The sequence below is a fragment of the Phasianus colchicus genome, chromosome 3, assembly GCF_987193195.1.
Source record: "Phasianus colchicus chromosome 3, bPhaCol1.hap1.1, whole genome shotgun sequence".
NCBI lineage: Eukaryota > Metazoa > Chordata > Aves > Galliformes > Phasianidae > Phasianus > Phasianus colchicus.
In genome coordinates this window covers 85,969,718-85,989,992 of record NC_143438.1, presented here as the reverse complement: position 1 = coordinate 85,989,992, position 20,275 = coordinate 85,969,718, and the positions used below count along the sequence as shown (strand labels likewise).

The window sequence follows — 20,275 nt, the reverse complement described above, 5'->3', positions numbered from 1 at the left end:
AGAAGAATAGTGCTTTTAGGTGCAGATTGCCTCTTTTACTCCCCTTTTTTATGGGCCACTATTTAATGTCATTGCTTGAAATAAAGTCCAAGACAACATCTGGGGCAAAATATTCCATAAAGGCAGGGCCTGCTGTTCCTACTGCCCTGCAATTCCCTGGCTTGAGCCATTATCAGAAAATGTACTGTTCTGCAGTCTAGACCTACCAAATCATAGATCTAGACTGCAGAAATTTAACATGAAATTTCTGGTGAAAGTGCGTTCTTTACCCAAGCAGCTGAAAGTGTAACTACTCCACATGTGAACATCTTTAATTGGACTGTGTCTTGTATTCAGATTAGATATTTTCTCTTCCTCTAATCTCATCACAATCAAATATTAAGTTAGATCTAACATAAATGTCAATTCTATTAATTCTTTCTGCATAGTCCAACATTACGGAAACCTCACAATAATTTTATTACTATCATGGGCATATTTCTCACTGCTTAATTTCTTCTCATAGTTACTGCACATCCAGAAATCCCAGTCTCCCCCAGATCTCTGCAGTGTTACCATGAGCCTGCAGTAAAAATACTGTGCTCAACAGAAGTGCAAAGCAAAATATCTAGGGCAGCTTAGAATAAATCAAACAAAAATAAGGCTTTGTTTGTCAGCCACATGCTTCTTTAAATTTGATTCCGAGGAGAAGAAAAAAAGCCTTAATGTTTAAAATCTTGCTCAGTCTGTGATCTGCCAGTTAGGCAAGCTCAGTACTGCAAGTATGTTGACAGAGAAACTAGGTCAAGTTTCTCTGAGATGTGAGCAAGGACTCAGATGTTATTCTGCATCACAGCAGTCTGTAGTACTTCCAGGCAGCGTAGAGGGGAGAGGACACAGAGGCAAAGCTGTTCTCCATGGGTACCACAGCAGACAGTGGTGGTGGCTGGGGAAAGTGTCTACAGACCCTTAATTTGCATGTCTCCCCTCCTAGTTGCCGGAAAACCAGCGACTGAGAACATGCCCGGAAGAGCTATTTTGCATCTAGCAAACAGCAATAGAAAATGAAGACTTTCAAGTCGCTTTTTTTTTGGTTTCATATGTCACCTGTTTAATCCAGAAAATAAGCACAGCTTGCAAAGCACTGCAAAGCTCACAGCAGTGTAATGAAAATGAGATTCTTCAAAATGAATCAAGGCACATCAGATGGGTCACAGCCCAGACAAGGGCTACCTTCTCCATTGGAGACACATGCCTTTCCTCCGACAGCCAGCAGACCATTGTGAGGCATTCTGGACCTTGGGCTCATTCCACACGGACACGGGCCAGCCCTGAGGAATGGCCCCCAACACATTCAGCACAATTAAAAACTACTCCCTTTCACCTCAAACAGGAAGTTGGGTCATGTTGACAGCAGGAGAGGTACTGAGATATGATTGCGTAGCAACCTGATTCCAAACAAAGCACTCACCTCCAGGTTTCCACGCATGGATCACAGGGACAGTAGAAGGCACCAGTGCTGCTCTACAATCCCAGCACAACTACCTGATTCTGCTTTTCTGAGCTGCAGATGACACCAGAGTACAACCAGCCAAGACATCAGGGCATGTCATACTGTGGTATGGGTGTCAAATATGCTACCAATGCAAATTACCCAGGGAATCATATAGTCATAGAATGGCCTGGGACTGAAGAGACCTTAAAGATTGTCTAGTTTCAATCCCACTGCTGAAAGCCAGGTTGCCATCTACTAGATCAGGTTGCCCTGGGCCTATGCAACTTGAACACCTCCAGGGATTGGGCAGGCATAAGGGGAAAAACTGAGCTAGAGGATGTCAAGGACTGGATCATGGTAATTAAAAGATGGAGGAACAAACACTAACTGACTGTTGGGCCAAAGACCCTTTGTAGAAGGGCACTGCCTCAGTGCTCTGTCATTTCCAGTCCATTTGAGCTGACAACTGAAGGATCTGCTCTTACTTCAGCAGCTTGTCCATTCAGGACTTGCTGACCCAGCTATGCTGGTGATGCATTTCCAGGCAAAAGCATTTTCTTGACTCAAAACTCCTGACAGGAAAGCAGAATGAGCCTGTGAGCATGACCATTCTCCATGCACATGGCACATGACTCACCTTCTTTACAGATCTCTTTCCCAGAATGAGAAGAAAAAAAAAGAATAAGGAAGTACAGCAAGAAGAAACCCTCAGACACAGAAAGAAAATAAACAAGCACTGAAGATGTAAAAACAACTGCATGTTGCAGACAGCTCTACAAATCTTAATTACAATACTGTCACCTAAAGTTATTGTGAAGAAAGATTGGAAATACAGATACCAGCATGGTGTAATGCAAGTTAGTGTATGCAAGAGGGTAATGGATCTCAGCAGGCAGAAGGCTACTATTAATAAGGTATCTGTCAGGCTACATTCAGACTGCAAACATCCTAGTGACCTGCAAAAAGCATCCAAGAGAGAGGGTAAATGAGCTTCTGAGCTTTGTGTCACTGCAACTTATATCCTGCTAGCAGCAGAGTTAAACTAAGCTGAGCGCCTCTGCCAATCCCCATCTCCTGCCTGCAGAACTCACATGAGCAGCAGCCATAAAGCTATGAAAAGCCATATCTCACCCTTACTGTTGTTAGCTGTAATAAAGGTTTTGGCTCTGGTTTAGCTAGGCATTTTTTGGAAAGGAAGAGTGGGATTCATCCAAGGAGATGAAAGTAAGTAGTATCTAGAGAAGTGCATCTCAGCTCACCATTAAGTCAGGTATTAACGAAAGGAGAGGAACTGGTGCTTGGAGGTAGTAGCACACTCATTCTATAGTAGGCAGCAGATCTAGGTGAGCTTGGGGATTTGATGTCTCTGCACTGGTGATGCAGGGAGGCCACTCACAAGCTCAGGTGCAGATAAGGAGGGGCCGATCCCCCGCATGCTGGAATAAGTTTCAGTACTATTACCCATGAAACCACTGACCCTTGCTCTGAAGAGATCCAGGTCACTAGATTTCCATTTAAATCAAAGGCAGCAATGATCCAGGGGAATGGAAATATATTGCTAGATTTGTCTGTTTTCATAATTTCCTAATATCTCTGCCAGCTTAAGATTTTTCTTTATTCTATTGCTTGAAGCAGTGGGGTTTCCCCTCCTCTACTGGGCCTGGAATGGGACACCCATCCAAAATCCAACATGTAAAGCAACTCGCTGAAAGAAAAATGGAAAAATACGGAGGGGAAAGAAAACACAGTACGGAAAAACAGCAAAATGAAACTGCCTCATCAGCCTTGAGCTTTTCATACTTGTGTTTGGAAAGAGAAATCCCCTGGTCAATTCCAGAATGCTGAACAGATAGAAAGGGCTCTTTTTACCCTACTCCTGAACTAAGTACAGATAAATGCCAGCTATCCCTTACGTAAGTGCATGGTCTGAAAAAGGTGTCCCTTCTTGTTACAGCCTCTCCAAGGAGTCTGTGCAGAGCAAACTTGCACCAACTATTGTGATCCTTTGGGAACCACAGCGAGTGGAGAGAGAAGACCTCTGCTCTCATTAGAATGGCAGAATATGTTGCCTTTATCCCAAGAGGAGAATAACTCTCTAGACACTTTCCCCACTCCTCAAAAGAGACAGCAGCTTTTTCTCTAACAATGCTGCCTTGTGGTTTGGACTGAAATCCTGCAACCTCCTCCTCCAGCAGTCAAGCAGACAAATCACAGGCCAGCCACTTTCTCTGTGTCTCCATTTTCCTCTTAGCAGAAAGGATAATAAAATTACCCAGCACTTGGGAATGCTGCAGCTTTATTTCATCAATATCTATAAGGAGCTTAGAGATCCTTAGCCATACAGGGCTTTGGAAATGCCAGCGGAAATGCTATTGCTCTGCTTCGACTTTCGAAATTTCCCTACTGAATCCACTGATTCAAACAATTTGAGTTCTGAATTTTCTGACTTGGCAAATTCGAATCAGCTTTTCACTGATCCAAGGGGTGAAAACGTTCTCTTTGTCAGTGAGAGGAAACAGGGAGCAGCACTAGTCTCTCTGCATGCTGCATGAGTCAGCCACAGTCTATGCACCTGCTGTGACTTACAGATCTGAATGCACTGAATGCACTTGAAGATGCTGGTTTTGCAAACAGATGGATTTTGCAAATCCTGTTAACGTTTTCGTGTGTAAAATCTTCCCAGCAGAAAAGGAGCATGTCCACGTGAGTATTGGATCCACTTACCCTTATAGATTTTGAAATAGTAGCTTCATTTTAGTCAGGCTGGAGATATAAATAGATTCATTGTAGAGTGGGCACCCTGCAGTGTGCTTGTGAGAATGGTGATTTTCAGGAAATTAAATTTTAAATTGGCTGCTCTAAGCTACAAGAGGGGGAAAGGAGGAAAGATGTATGTCTCTACCAACACATCAGCTCTGGAGGGCTCAGTTTAACCATACTCTGGCAAAATAACCAGCTTGGAGACAACGCGGGGTCTGTGTGCATAAATGGCTTGTCGTGCTCTCTCTTGATTACAGGGCTTTATTCCAAAAAAGTAACTGGAATATGTTGTTCTCACAACATTTAAGCAGCTTAGGCAGGGAAAACTGCATAATGCTTTTCCTACGTAAGCTCCAGTATTTGACATGTACTGGACTACTCTTGTTCCATGCATCTGCTCCATGCATTCTTTTGCATGGGAATGGGCCAGAGAAGTAAACAAGGAAGTTGAGTCTGATAAGAAGGGGAAAAAGGACTTGGTGCTGGGAATGCAGGAGAGATGCAGAGGTTCAGCAGAAGCACAGCATGTATGTCAGCAGTGTTCATGCAAAGCTGCTGAGGTTCTTCCATTCATCTACCAGCAAGACTGCCTTGAGGCAGGGCAGGAAAACCCAAATGTACCGACTTTCCTGAATTGACTCCAAAATAAACAATAAAGCAAGATAGAAATGGAGTACTGCAAAAATTAGCAATCTTCAACAGCCACAGCAATAAACTCTGTCATCCAAAGTGGCTCCTCATAGCTAAGCAGTCTCAGTCAGTGGGCTTAAGTTTGGCCACGATTTGGACAGCCCAGGTGGGAATTTCTGGAAGACTTGTGCTTTTATTCTTTACTTAAGGGATCTTCAAACCTCTGTAGGTACTGAGAGTGACACTGCTGGGCGCTAAAGCAGGAAGTCACAGCTGGGTTGTGGTCTGACAGTGAAGGAGATAAGTAAATGTTGCTTTAGGTGCTAGTGTCCAACAGGCAGAGTCCACCTCTCAGACTCCACTGGGGAGATGTAAAGCCCCAGTACTCCCCTGCATTTCTAGAAACCTGCTGTATACTGTAAAATCCTAATTGTTGTTACCGGAATTTATTATATGGGCAATTAGCGGGCAATCCCATTATTGCTAATGGGATTTATCTGACTAAATCTCACATGTGTTATTCTCCTAGAAAAACAAGCGATCAAGTTTTTGGCTTGGCCTAAGTTTCCAAAGATAAATGTGTTCCCTCATTTATTACTAACTGCACAGCTTGTGGCCATGTGGTGTGAGTATAAACAAGCTGAACAAATGTCTAGTAGGGGAAGGAATAAAATGTTAATGCAAATAATTGATTTGGTGATCTCTTTGCAGCCAGTGAGACAGATATTTCATTGCCAGGATTGCCTGTGTCATATAGTGACTGTGAGATCAGCACTAAATGACTAGAGATTGTTTCTTTTCCTTCCCAATCATAAAAGCTGTGTGAATCTACCCAGAACATACTGATAACTTCTAAATAGTTACACAAGCAAATCTGTAAGCAGAACAGCCAGCCTAGGCTGAATTTATTTCTGTGCACTGACATGGAGCAGACCTTGGTGATAAAGATATTTCCAGCAGAATGGGGCAGAGGACAAAGACCAAGGAGAAGCTGGCGCTTGAGCTGTCACCCCTCAGTAATACAAGGTCAAGAGGTTATATCCATCCAGAAGAGGACAGATGGGGCAAAGCTTCAGTAAAAGTACAGGAAAAACGTCATACACAGCTGCTGAGCACACAGAGCAGCCCTCCCTTGCTGCTTGTTACATGTAGCTCCCACCCCCAAGCACAAATGTTAACCACATGAAGCAGCTGCAGCAAATCTCACCTGTGCAATACCCAAAACACTTCTACAATACATTCTTGGCCCCCAGAAAAACTTGCTTTGAGATGTGGTTTCCTGGTTCAGCCCTCATGACATTCTGCAACATTTCAAAGCTTGCTGAGCAAGGCTGCTCTTCATGCAAAGGGCCCAGTGTCTGAACTCTGCCTGTTAGCAACACCTTTCAACACTGCACAGCTAGAGCTATTATTTTGCTTTTGACTACTTCTGGAACACTTTCTAGTCCTGAAAGATCTGACCTTTCACAAACACTCATGCTGATACAAGCGTTGCTAGAAGTGCTGAGTACTGTGATTGGGATTTTCAAACATGTGGAGGGTTAGGTGCCCACTTCCTCATGTTTTTCAGAAAGAGTGGACAGTTCTGCAGACAGCATGTGACAAGGATGCTCTCAGGCATGCTAAGAACTGACCTGTGTGAGTATGCTTACATCCCTACTCATCACATGGCCTGGGACAAGATGTGTAGGGTTTGTGCCAAAATTATGCAGAGCTTCTTGTTCTCATTCTGCAAGAAAGAAAATCTCAAAAAGGAACGAGCTATAGGTGTGGATAAACATTCACTTGATACTGAAAAGAAATGCACAGAGGCATCGAGATTTGGCTTCTATCTGGTAATGATGATCTCAAGTATTGGTGCTGAAAGCAGAACTCAAAAACCTAATCTGTCCCTATTACATTATGTCTTAAATGCTGAAGTAAAAAACCTGTTTCCTGTTCTGGGTCTGCGTAACCAGGCCTGTTGGGGCTTTGTTAGTGCCAATACTTTGGCTCATCAGGCAAACAGTCACCTCGGCAATGAGCAGTGAAGCATGGACAAAGGAACCCAAGCATCCCTCATAGTCTGTCTTATCACCCCTTCTGCTAATGCTCATGAGTGTATGAGCCAAACTCAAGATGTCACTTTGAAGCAGTGCTGTCATACAACCTAGAAGTAAAAAACAATGCTTTGATCAAGGGCAAAATCAGCATTAGTAAATAAAACAAGACAAGACACTTTGGGTCCAGAGGGCCATGGAAATGATCACAGTGTTGGAATATCTCTCACACAGAGAAAGGCTGAAAGAGCTGAAGGTTTTTAGCCAGGAGAAGAAAAGGCTTCTAGGAGACCATATAGAAGCCTTTCAGTACTTAAAGGGAGCTTATAGGAAACATGGGAAGTGAGGAAGTGACTTTTTACTGAAATCTGTAGTGTTAGTACAAGGGGTAATGCTTTTAAACTAAAAAAGTGTATGTTTAGATAGAAGGAAGATAGAAGGAAGTAATTACTTACTATGAAGGTGGTGAGGCATTAAATTTCTAGCATTAAATGAGGAGGTTGGTGGCCCTGCATGTGGGAGGGGGGTTGGAGATTCATGATCCTTGAGGTCCCTTCCAATCCTGGCCATTCTGTGATCCTGTGATTGATCCTGTGATTCTGAGGCATGGAACAGGTTGCCCATAGAAGTTGTGGATGCTCCACTTCCTTAAGAGCTCAAGTTCAGATTGGATGGGATTTTGGATTACCTTATCTAATGAATTATGTCTCTGCTTATGGCAAGGGAGAAGGCTTGAGGATCTTTAAAGGCCCCTTCCAGTCCAAACCATTCTAACATTTACATGTCTGGATGAGGCGCTATGAGATATGGTTTAGTAGCTTAGTGGGTAGTAATGGTGATAGGAAGACAGTTGGACTAGATTATCTTGTAGGTCCTTTCCAACCTTGTAATTCTATTATTCTATGATTCTATGTTCTTAAGTGCAAAGAGTGATGTAGCTTGTGTCCATTGAGCTCTGCACCTCCAAACCAGAATAGCCACCTCATTGCTACCTGGTGGCCCCTGGTCTCCTCTGTGAGAGCTGTGCCACTAGACCTTGGGCAATGCTGGTTGGGTCATATCAAAGCCCCTCAAGTGAACATGCTAATTAATAACTGATCAGGAAGAGTGTCTAGCTTGTGCCCTGGCCTGAGTGGCTCCCTAAGCGTAGCTAAAGGGCCTGACTCAGGAATCACATCCAAAACTGAATTTTCTCAGCACTGTGAATTGTGCTGAGCATATTAGTCTAAACTGGGAATTCCCAGTGGGGTCAGAATTGCCCCGCAGTTAGTGAGAGTCTAGAGACTGTGTACTGTCCCATTTACAGCCTATTTCCACTGGACAGGCAGTGAGCCCAGATGGCTGGTTTTGATACAAAACATGTTTTCCCTATTTTTGTCACTCCCTCTCTGCCGCTCGTATGTTTGCTTCACCCAGCTGTGACTCCTTGCTCACTGCAGTCATGCAGATATAATGAGACATCCATAAATGCAGTACTTAATACCTGAGTTTGATCCTATGTAGTATCACAGAGCAGTACCAATCAGTAAAATAAAACTGGGTACATAGTAAAGGAATTTGATAGAAATGTTCATTAAATCCATCTTCAGAAAACAGGAAAAAATAACCACCAAATGTCACTTTATTTCTGGTTTTCCATATTTAAGTGATACAACTGTAGGTGGGCATGCAAAAAAATTGTAGGTGTCCTGCTGAATTAATTTTGGAGGCAACTGGTGATGCCACGTTACATTATAAATGATGTCCGCCTAAAGCAGTTGAATTCATTCTTATAATGTGTTGGTTTTTTCCTTAAAATCCTGGTGCCATGCTCAATGAAATGACAGAAGAACTCCTACTCCCTTCAATAACTTTTGGATCAGTCCCTTCAGGATCAGCCCACATGAGCTTTACAGAGCAAGCACTTGTTAAGACAGCAGCAACAGATTAGTGAGGCCATTTCTGTGACCAAGTATTTGCTGACAGGGGTTAAGTTTGCATGGCCAAGCACTAACAGACTTAAGTCATCATCTTAATAGCCTGCACATTCATTACATTGAAAGTGAAATGAGCACATCTCAGGGCCTAGAGTTGCAAATGATTAATGCAGGAAAGATAACTGAACATGTAAAGTGAAGAAACTATATGAAGAGTATGTGAATGTCATTCAAAGAGTCATCTTCAAAGCTTGGGAGTCTGCGATTCCAATGAGGTGGCACATATTATTGCACAAACATCCCACTGACAAATGAGCCCAGTGTTTGATGTCTATTTGAGCACTGTTATCAATGTTCATGCAGAAATACTATTCCTTTTCAATATCATATGAGCTGACCATGCACAATGGACAGCAGAGCACGAGCAATAGGGCCAGTTTGAACCATATGATGTGAGGAAATTGGGAGCTAGGTCTAATAACTAACTGCAAGCACGGTGAGAAGGTTTAAATAAATATGCTTTAGAGCAGGGACATGCGTTATGTTTGGAAATCCGGGCAGACTCTTTCTGCCGTCTGTGTTTTGTTTTTGAATCCAATGCTATCAAAATGAATAAGCTGTTTGCTCTTTCGACTGCACACCACATGACAGCTAGTTTCCATCCAAAAGCTTTGGCCGTTGCATGTAAATTGATCCTGTAAAGTTAACTCCTTTGTTCAAGAGGTTAAGTATGTGATGTATCAACTGAGCTTTTTGTGTAAAAGCCATATTTCTGAGCCATATGTGTATTGTAGAATAATTTGCAGTAAAGGTATGTGGAGGAGCAAAGGTGGATCACACAAAAAAATGCAGGCTCCAGTTCAAGGAAGTATCCATTTAGAGCAGAATTTAAGCATGTGCTTAACTCCCATTGAAATATGGCTTCTAATCACGTTTCAGGTTAACCATGTGGTTAATGCTGGCCCAGCGGGGAGGGATTTATGCAAATGCTTAAAACCTCTGAACTGGGCAGGGGTTACAAAAAGGCTTCTCAAATCTGCACTGACAAGATTAGGGATCCAAACTCATACCCAGCCTATAGCAAACATCCCAGAGAAAAACGCAAGGGAAAGAAAAAGTTTGAAGGAAACAGGATCATCAGGAGATATTTCAGAAAGGCCAAACATGCAGGCTGGGTTTGACCTTGTCTGCAAAACGCATAGATTACTCTTCTCCAAGATGCACAGCGCAGCTAGAAGATGAGGACACCAGGGTCTTCACCAACCTGCATGGAACCTCTGCTCACAGTGTGGGCTAGGTGAGCGCTGAGGACACCAGCTGGGACTCTGGAGATCTGTTTGTTGTTCTTAATCACACGTTGGACGTGACTTTGGCTACATTCCCTCTGCAATGTGGCAACCCTAGCACCCATCCCAGACACCCACGTAGCAGTGGAGGACCAGGAAATACTCACAGGCATGGAAGAGCTCAGAAGTCCCTTTTGTAGATGGAAGGGACTCCATCCTATGTCCTGGTTGCTATCGCCATAAATATATCCCAAGGAATACAAAGGGCTTCTATAAAAGTAGCTTTGAGACAATGAAAAACTCAGAATGTAAGACAAGAGAAAAAGGAATCTTCCTTGTAGGAAACAGTACTGTCTTTGCATTGTCTTCTTCAGTGAAACCAGTGTTGCCTAGGTAGAATGACGTCTCCTCTGACATCTTAATCCCCACCGCCTACCCTGCTGGCAGTGGGATCATAAGCATCTTTGGCAACAGACAATTGGCATTTTCAAAACATGTTAAATTCTTCCCTTCTGCTGCAGTGCATCTGGACACAGAACATACTGGCAGCCTCGCTCAACATTATCATTTTATTAAAAACTCTTGAAGGAGTATATTTGTCTTATGCCTTCAGATTTTTGTTATTTCTCTCTGGTAGCAAGAACCAACAGCGCTCAAGGTACTTCCCAAAGAAAATAAAGGCACAGCCTCTGCCCTGCAGAACCATCAATCCCCCTAAGATCCTTTGCAGTATTGTGAAATAGGAGAACCAGAAACCTAACACCAACGTTGTGAAAATGTGAAGGTACTTTTAATATTTTCCTTTTTGTGTGTGTGTGTGTGTATGTGTGTGTTTGTGTGTGTTTAATCTACGTCTCTGTAATAACAAGGTCTATTTTTTTTTCACTGTAATTGGGTAGTTTGGGAAAAGCAATGTCTTCCTTGATTTCACTGCCTTAATCCTGCTTCTGGTTCAAGGCAGAGCACTGCATCAGCTGTAGCACTGAGCACCTATTGTGGTCTTCCTCCTTGGCACCTCTGACACCAGAACAAAGCCTGGGATCTCACTGACTCCAGGACTTGCACTAATTTCAGGAGCATGGTCAGGCTCCGGTCTGAATAGATACGGCACAGCTCCACTGCCTGCCCAGAGCCCTGCCAGTTCCTCCCAGGTGAAGATCTGGCCCTCAGCCTCCATTGATTATCATTGTAATTCAGAGATGCAGAATATGTTTATCACAAAGCAGAGAGAGCCTGGTCAGCTGCATGAGCTCACAGAAGGAGAGGTGTTTGCTTGTCTCAGCTCCAAGGGGCAACATCTTGGTGACACTGAGCACAGGTCTGCCAGGAGCAGGCTGCTCTCACTAATGTTAACTGGAGCCGACGGAAAGAGGCTAGACAGCTCCTCTTAGTCCCACCCTGCCCTATTTTTCTACGATGTCTCTTATTTAACCAGAAATCAAGTCTTCCCTGTTGATATGGATTATATCACCTGGGGCCAGGCAGTGTGTTACAGAAACAGGGGGCTCAGTTCAGGCACGGCTTTGAGAATGAAGTTCAGTTTTGGGGGCCAGGAACTATGGAACTGGTTACCAGGAGCTCCGGGAGAAGTAGGGCCATGTGTGATGAAGGTAACAGGCAAATTCAGGCCAACAGAATTTCCCTGTGCATTTCACTGACTGGTTTGGGAGGTTTTGCATGGATTAGGGTAGGATTTGTCAGGCTGCAGTGCCAAGCCAGTGTTGATTCACAGAATCCTTTTTATTTTTTAACTGTGTCAGTGTTCCCTAGCTGGCATCTCTCTCCCTGAATCTGCCCAGCCAGTAAGAAGGGAAGATTTATTTCCAGCTTTTGTATTGTAGCTGGGGGTGAGGGGAGGCTTCTTTTGTCTGCTTTTAAGGAGACACCCCCTCCTCTTCTTAAAAATCCAGGGCTAAAGTAGGCGGGGGATGCTGGCAATTGTCCCTCAGCATGAGGGCATGGATACCAACACAAAGCCCCCCAGATGCACGTGTGCCTGTCTGATTACTGCTGTGGGAGCTGCCTGCATATTTTAGGGGACAATTAGGCCAAGGCAGTGCCTACTCTACTGCTTATTCACTCTTTGTCTCCACCTTAGGGAGCAGGAGAAATGATTTATAAGGGAACAGACTTAATGTCTTCTGGCTTTGGTCAGCTGTGGTGTGAAAATAACTTCATTGAAGGCAATTAGTATCAAGCCCTAATTAAAAACAAAAGTGCTGTAGCATCTAGTGCTGTGGCGTTGGAGTGGATGGAAAACAGGCGATGGGGAATGGGCAAGAGCACCAGCATACTGAGGTGACTGCTCATTCCCAGTATGTGAGGGGCAAAGGTGGGCAGCTTTCAGCCATGCTCATGCCCTCACAGGAGCTGCTCCGGCAAAAGGAAAGTAGTAAAGCATCCACACTGCTCTGCTGGAGCTGGCAGTGACCTGAAAGGCTGGAGGAAGTCTGGCTGGGGCAGGCTGCTCATGTGCATCCACACAGAGCAGGAGAGACTAGTGCCGCTCTCCACAGCAAATCCTCACTAATCCTCCAAAAGCAGAGACAAAAACTAAACAAGGGATGCAGCCTGAGCTTGCTCGGGTGGTTCTGTTCAACCTCTGGCACGTGCCCAAGTGGAGCTGGGTAATCCTCCAGCCCTCCTGCAAGGTTTGCATCAGCAGAAGGCCTGGCTTCCCCCAGGAACCGCGATCAGACCTTTGTGCTGGGCCTCAGGCCCCACTGCTGCTTGCAGCCCAGCATGGAGCTCCACATTAGCAGTCTCATTAAAAATGTGCTTTTTCTGCCCTTGTGCCTGGCCCTGCGTCAGGTTCTTTTAGAGATGATGCTTAAAATGATTATGCATAGGGTGTTTTGTGGTTGGAACCTCCAGATCACTGTAACCTCTTCCAGGTATCCTACTGCAGAAAGCCCCCCAGAGAAGGACCTGGGGGTCCTGATGGATGAAAAACTTAACCTGAGCCAGCAGTATGTCTTGCAGCTCAGAAAGCAAATGGTATTCTGGGCTCCATCAGATCAGGGGTTGCCAGCAGGGACAGGGAGGTGAATGTCCCCCTCTACGCTGCTCTTGGGAGGCCCCATCTGGAGTACTGCATCCAGGACTGGAGCCCCCAGTACAAGAAAGACAGAGAGCTGTTGGAGAGGGTCCAGAGGAGAGCCACAAAGATGATCAGGGGGCTGGAGCACCTCCCTTATGAAGACAGGCTGAGGGAGCTGGGCTTGTTCAGCCTGGAGAAAAGGCTGCAGGGTGACCTCATTGCAGCCTTTCAGTACCTAAAGGGAGCCTACAAACAGGAGGGGAATCAAGTCTTTAGAAGGGTAGATAGCTGCAGGACAAGGGGAAATGTTTTTAAGTTGAGGGAGGGAAGATTTAGGTTGGAGGTCAGGGGGAAATTCTTTACAGAGAGAGTGGTGAGGTGCTGGAACAGGCTGCCCAGAGAGGTTGTGGATGCTCCGTCCCTGGAGGTGTTCAAGGCCAGATTGGATGGGGCCCTGGGTAGTCTGGTTTAGTATTAAATGTGGAGGTTGGTGGCCCTGCATGTGGCAAAGGGGTTTGGAGATTCATGATCCTTGAGGTCCCTTCCAACCCTGGCCATTCTGTGATTCTGTGATACTGGGAGGGATGGCTGACCCATGCTAATTCCTGCACTTTGCTGGGGACTTTTCTAACAATATAACAGTGCTGACAAGTGCCAGCCCTGGGACTATCCCTGGCAATATATAATTCATTGGTCAAGATGTAGATTAGATGTCTTCAGTACATTCGGGTTACTACAAGACTTCTGTGATTTAAATAGCAGCTCTGCAACACCAATGGTTTTGGAGAATAGTATAGGACTGCTTACCTGGGGAAAGCAGTCCTTGCTTGAGCCAAAGCCACCATGCGCCCTCACCTCCCACATCACCCATTTGCATTGCATATGAAAAATCCCTGTGCATTCACTGCACACTAGACCTGAGAGTGGGCTGAGCAGGAATCCAGGGCAGTCTCAGCCTGCATGCTATACATATTGCTTCATATAGTGGAAAATAAATTATCCCAAATGCTAGAAAAATTTATATCTGGAGTTTTTGTCTTGAGCTAATTTAGAGCTATGTTGAAATATTTCAGCTAAATATCTGTTTGCCTCATTGTAGCTTAGTAAATCAGATGACACATTGCAGTCAATTAAACCAACAGTATGACAGTAAACAGTAATGTACAGTGTGCAGTAGTACAGTATGCAGTCATGTCTACTGTGGTAAGAGAAACTCATCAACAAGCCTGTACTAAAGCATAGGCCTTCTGGCAAGATTTCCATAAAAAGAATAGGCTTCCTTATTTGAGGTTTCAATTATTAGGTTCCTGTTCCTACAAGGAACTGATGTATGCCATCATCCATCCAAGTTATTCTGAGCTGTTTTTCACTTCAGATCTGCCTGCATCTCTATGAATCATTTCCCCACAATTATGTGCGTGTATTAAAAAATGTTTGGTGTATTTAAAAACTTCAGCTAATTGTCAGTCTTAGGTCCCTTCAACATAGACTACTGAAAAGATTTTTAAGATTAACTCTTTTATTATTAGCAAGAATTGACTCTTCAGCTGTATAAACTGGGGGAGTATCACTGCAAATTCTCAGATTCGATCCTCATGTCTCTAAAGCACATCTTCGGCCTTAAGCAACAGTGTTTCTTTTCACATCCTGGGAGAAATCTGCTGGGATGAATAGCATGATCTGTATTCCAGTGTGGAGGAAATATTGTGATAGCACCTGTGCTAGAAGAAAATAAAAAACAATGTTCTAATTTTAGAATCATGCCTAAGCCTGGTACAGTAAAACACTGCTCAAGCAGGTAATAAACTTTAACCATGTACATCATTTTCAGTGACTTCAACAAGAATTAGAAATAAGACTTTGGGAGGAAGGGCTGTTATTTTAATTTTAACAGAAAATTACATATAGAATGCTATTTAATAGCACAGAAAATCTGCTGAATTCAGAGAGCAATTCTGACTTTTTTTACAGTTCCTTATCCTTGAAGATCCTCATAGAATCACCAATATTAAATTCAACAGGAGTTTTCCACAGAGGAAATCTGTCATTTATTTTCTTTATGGTCCTTACTGAGTAAATATAGAGAAAATAAAGTTTACTGTGACACAAGGGAGATTTATATTTGAAGTCACTTTTCAATCAGTAGAAGTTACAAATATCTGGACGTGTGACTGATATCTCTTGCACACAGCTGAGCATGTTTCTTGACAAATCCTGTGCTACATGAGTGAACGTGAAGGGGACAACGTGTTACTCATTTTTTTTCTTTTCTTTCTTTCTTTCTTTCTTTCTTTTTTTTTTTTTTTTTTTTTTTTGCTATTTTTTTTTAATTTCCTCTTTTGTTTACCTTGATTTCTGAGTCAGAAGAAGTATTCCTTTCCTAGTAAGACAGTCACGTATCCTCAAAATTATCACACTTAGTCCAAATGTAACCTTCATCCATGCACATTCTTCTTCCAAGTCCCAGACTTTTTCAGATTCAGGCACATCTTTCCAATGAAGATTAATTACTTATGGGTTTCACTGCATTTTCAGAGATCTAACAGTCATCAGAGAAACCAGAAGAGTCAGACTTTTAGTTGAAAGAAGACACAATAGTATATATTCAGCTTTATATGCCTAGTTCAAGTATGCAAGAACATTTATTGTTTGCATATAACTGTGTCTAATTGGGTGACTAATTATCCAAACACAGATTTACAATCAGAATAGGGAAAAAGGACAAAAAAGAAGCAGAGGGGTGTAATATCATTTCCTTCATTCACACTCTATGTTCCTACCTCAAAAACACCTCTGCTCTTCCCTCGTTATTGTGAGGCTCCAACCACTCCTGCTGATCAAGAACACACAGTTGATACATCACAAGCTTCCAAAAGTCCAGACACCTATGTGCTATCTGGATGCGTTTAGCCTTGAAATTAGAACCTTTATATCAAAGCTGGTAGATAATGACAACTAAAAGAAAAATCACATTCAAGCAAAGATTTTATGCCTAGAGTTCTCACAGCAGTGCTGTGGACCATCCATGGTTTAAGAGTGGCTGCTTCAAACTGCGTGTTTTGATTCACTGCCCAGGGTATCTCAAGTCTGCAGCTAACATTTCCTTTCCAATTATTGCTGTGAGTAGATAAAATACATTTTAATGCCTTTGTGTTGAGAGTCTTACCTAGAAAGAGGGAGGTATTTCCACTGCACTGCAAGACCATTAGATTTATTTGCAAAATTCACTTAACTCCGGTCCATGATATTGCCAGAAATCCTTGATGGAATTATAGTTCCATAATTATAGCTTTATAAATTATAGGCCTTAATAGCTCAAGGGCCAGATTCTCAATTGCAATAAATCATCATTCATTGATTTTATTGAAGTATAAGGAGGTATGTTAGCTTATACTAGCTGAGAAGTCAGGCGAGATCTTCATTCTTTGAAGTCATTGGGAGTTCTGCCATTGATTTGAAAGCAGCCAGAAATTAATCCTTGGTCCATGTCTTTCATAGCCACTTTGCTACTATGAACTGAATTGATACAATAAATTGTTGGAGATAAAGATATCACCAACCAAGATGACATTGCTAATTAAAATCTGTCATTACCTTTCATGATCTGAAAGGTTGAGCACTAAAAGGGTATGATTCTCTACCACTCCGCATCTTAGTCTCCCTTTGTATAGACTGAATGCAGTAATATATCCTGAATTCTAATGTCTTTTTACGGATGTTCTTATACATGTACACGTATAAAGTTTCAGAATACGTCATTGCTCACTCCTAACTAATTTATTGTTCGTACATGAGCCTAAATGAGAGGAACAGATTAATGTCTGGAAGATAGCCAGCATTTCAAATGGCCAGCAAATGGATGTATCAGTTCACTCCAACTCCTCTGACAACCTGCACAGCCTTCTGCCAAGAAGCCAGACAGTGGAATAGATGCCAAAATACAGAGCACAAGAGAGAGCATCGCACTGTGTGAAATAAATATATTTGTTTATGTAGTGAAAGTTATTCACTGCCATGGATCATATTTGACCTAGTGATGATCATTCGGGATGGATGTAACCATTATCCACTTAAAGAATAAGCAGAATATGCTATTCAGTGTTTCCCATTAAAACAATCCCTGCAGCATTTATATAGTGTCCATGTATTTTAATGACCATAATGCTTCTGTGAGCTGTAATTTGGCCATGTGGACACTCAGGTATAGAAACAGAGCTATTGAAAGTTTCATTCCAGAATAGCTATTGACTTTTTGACACCTAGAATTTGCACACTTGTGCTTTGCCCAGGATTCTGGGGGAAGTCAGTTTTGGCAGGCAAATCAGAAATCAATGGTTCCTAAATCCAAACAGTGAATACTTGATTACAGTTTATTTCCTCTGAGTGTAACTCCCTGAAATTTCAAAACAGATTTTCCAGATTAGGATTATTAGGGGTTTGTTAGGGATAGGAAAGTATAGGTCCAAATTTACCAAGAGATGAGGTGGCTGTGGTGTAGGTAAAGGAGGGCATGAAATATTTACCCATTTAATCCAGAGTGACTGATGAAAGGTAAGCTTGAGAGAGTGTTCTCATGAAACTGTTCCTGTATTGCACTCCTCTACTTTTCCTTTCTTCTCTGCTTACAGTTACAACTGCATTATTTGTCCCTCAGCTAAGATAAACATAAATTCCCCGCTTTTGCATCTGTTACAACAACTTTACTGGTTTCACTCAGAAGAAAATTATTTGCTGCTTCTTGATAGCTTCACCACAAAAAGATAAGGGATAACTGTTAGAAACACTGAGCTTCTCAAAACATTGAACTTCTCAGAACAACAGAATTAGTGGTCAGGAGGCAGACATATGATGACGAGCTCCTTGTCCCAGGCTGTACTCTGCTTGAAGGAAGCTGGGGCAACTGTTACACCATTTCAGCTCTGATGCACTGAAGGTGGCATTTGGGAAGGTCATTGCTTCAAGTTGTGTCTGGACCACGACATGCAAAAAGCAGAGATGGAAAGTCAGGGAAACTGTAAAAAGCTGCAGCCAAGCTGTATCCAAGGAGTGGATAATTGAGAAATTAATAGCAGGTGGCAAGATAGGACATTCAATAGACATCTTAATTTAGACAACAACATGCTATTGCCCTGAGCCATCCTGAAAGGCTAGAAAAACTTCATTGTGGCAGGTAGCTTGAACCCTTCTGAATCCACAAACAATGCAATGACAACAAATGCAATGACATTGAGGAATTCACTCCAGGAAGCAGTTCTGAACACACATGATTTTGTATTATCATGGTCCTAGAAATAACATGACAGTGATCTCAAAAATGAATTGATGAAGTCAATCTAGAGATATTCAAAAAACATCTGAATGTGGTCTTGCTCTAGATGGCCCCACTTGAGAAGAAGGGAGGAGATAGACCCAGAGGTCCCTGCCAAGCTCAGTTTGAGATTCTGTAATTAGGGGTCTGGTTTCTCTCATTAGTGCTTGAAGGATGTATTAACCACAATTTCATTTCTGTTTTTCAGTACCTACACATGTCTGTATTCAGTGGAGTAGAGTATATATGGATGAGAGTGGAGTTTTCACACAGGGAACACAGTTACTCCAAGCTACCTGCAAGGCTATGATGAATAGAAGGACATGGGGATATGGCTTTCAATGAAAAGAGGGTTTAGGCTAGATGTTAGAAGAAGAAGAATTTTTTTGCTTAGAGGGTGTTGAGGCACTAGCATAGGCTGCCCAGAAAAGCTGAGGATGGCCCATGCCTGGAGGCATTCAGTGCCAGGTTGGATGGGGCCCTGGGCAGCCTGATCTGGTGGTGGCAACCTTGCTCACGGCAGGGGTTGGAACTAGAAGACCATTAAGATTCCCCCAAGCCTAAACCATTCTATGATTCTATGATGATTCCATGAATATGATCCCAAGGACTGCATTTTTCTGAGTACTGCACATTAATAAAGCATTAACCAGGAGAACACTAATTACACATTATTGTTTCTATTTACTCAAAAGGAATTCAGCCTGGCAAAGCACCATGATAAAGAGGAAGGCATTGGAACAAATTTATACTTTTATGACATACATAAATGTCATTTCCATCCTGCCACTGAAGGCTCCACAAGCCCTGTGTGGATTGCAGCTGACTGCCAAGATCTCCGCAGCACCATCAAACACATCCTCAGATGATGGTCCAGTGACTCTGATCTCCACTTAATGAGTGCAGGCAGGAAGATTGGAACAAAAACCAAAACACAATCTGGTAACATTTCTAGAATTAAAACCTCCCGTTCTGAAGAAGCTATAGACTCGAGCTCTTTTTCTATTACTAATTCTGTTTTATCCAGGCTTCAGCTTTTCAGTAAACATGGGCCAAAACATCTGGGTCTCTGAGTTACCAGTGTGCTTTGACTGCATGGCTGTCTGCTTCTCTGCCCAGTTTCATCCTCAGAGCATCCCAACCTTTTTGATCCCATGCAGACAAGCCAGCACTGTGCAACCCAGCCACCCAGTTGCATTCATCCACCCTCCAGGGAAGGAGACAAAGTGGTCAGAGACTGTCAGAGATGGCATGGCACGGGGAAACAGCAAATACTCTTCTCAGTTACGGAGGAGAACATTTGGTTTCTGTTCAGACCAGTTTAATTGAACAATGATGGCATCCATCTCCAGGGCACAATGAACAAGATCATATCTATTATCACCACCACTACCAGATGGTTGAACTGCTCTTCAGGACTGCAAAATGACTTGTACTTTCAAATCTATACAAGAGAGGCAGTAAGTTATCTTCAACAGCTAGCTGCTTTATCAAAACAGGATTATTGGTAATTTATGCACATCCCTAGTGTGCAGCTTGGTGCAAGTACTGTGATTAGGGTTAAAGCCACCATCACTTTATGAATTGTGCACAATCACTCAAAATCTTTGCAAAATATAAAGTACAGTTTTGCTCTCTTTTGCCCATTCTGCACAGCTTTCATTACAGAAACATCTGTTAGAAGCACTCTAGCTAAGGGTTTGTCAGAGTTTCCGTTATAAACCCCTATATTCAAGGGGTTACTGCAACTCAGCCATAAAAATTTGCTCCAGGCTCAAACTTGGCATAAAAGGTCTCCAGTGGGAGATTTTTTTTTTCCCTG

At 42.9% G+C, this 20,275-nt stretch overlaps 1 protein-coding gene across 1 annotated transcript in view; it reads left to right on the top strand.

The window, feature by feature from the left end:
* Positions 1–4,081: 4,081 nt before the first annotated feature.
* The window catches only part of ASAP1 (ArfGAP with SH3 domain, ankyrin repeat and PH domain 1), a 166,529-nt gene continuing 150,335 nt past the window's right edge, over positions 4,082–20,275 (top strand). The window contains exon 1 of the mRNA XM_090137988.1: positions 4,082–4,177. The gene's annotated coding sequence lies outside the window, so the exon portion shown is untranslated. The remainder of the gene's footprint in view (positions 4,178–20,275) is intronic.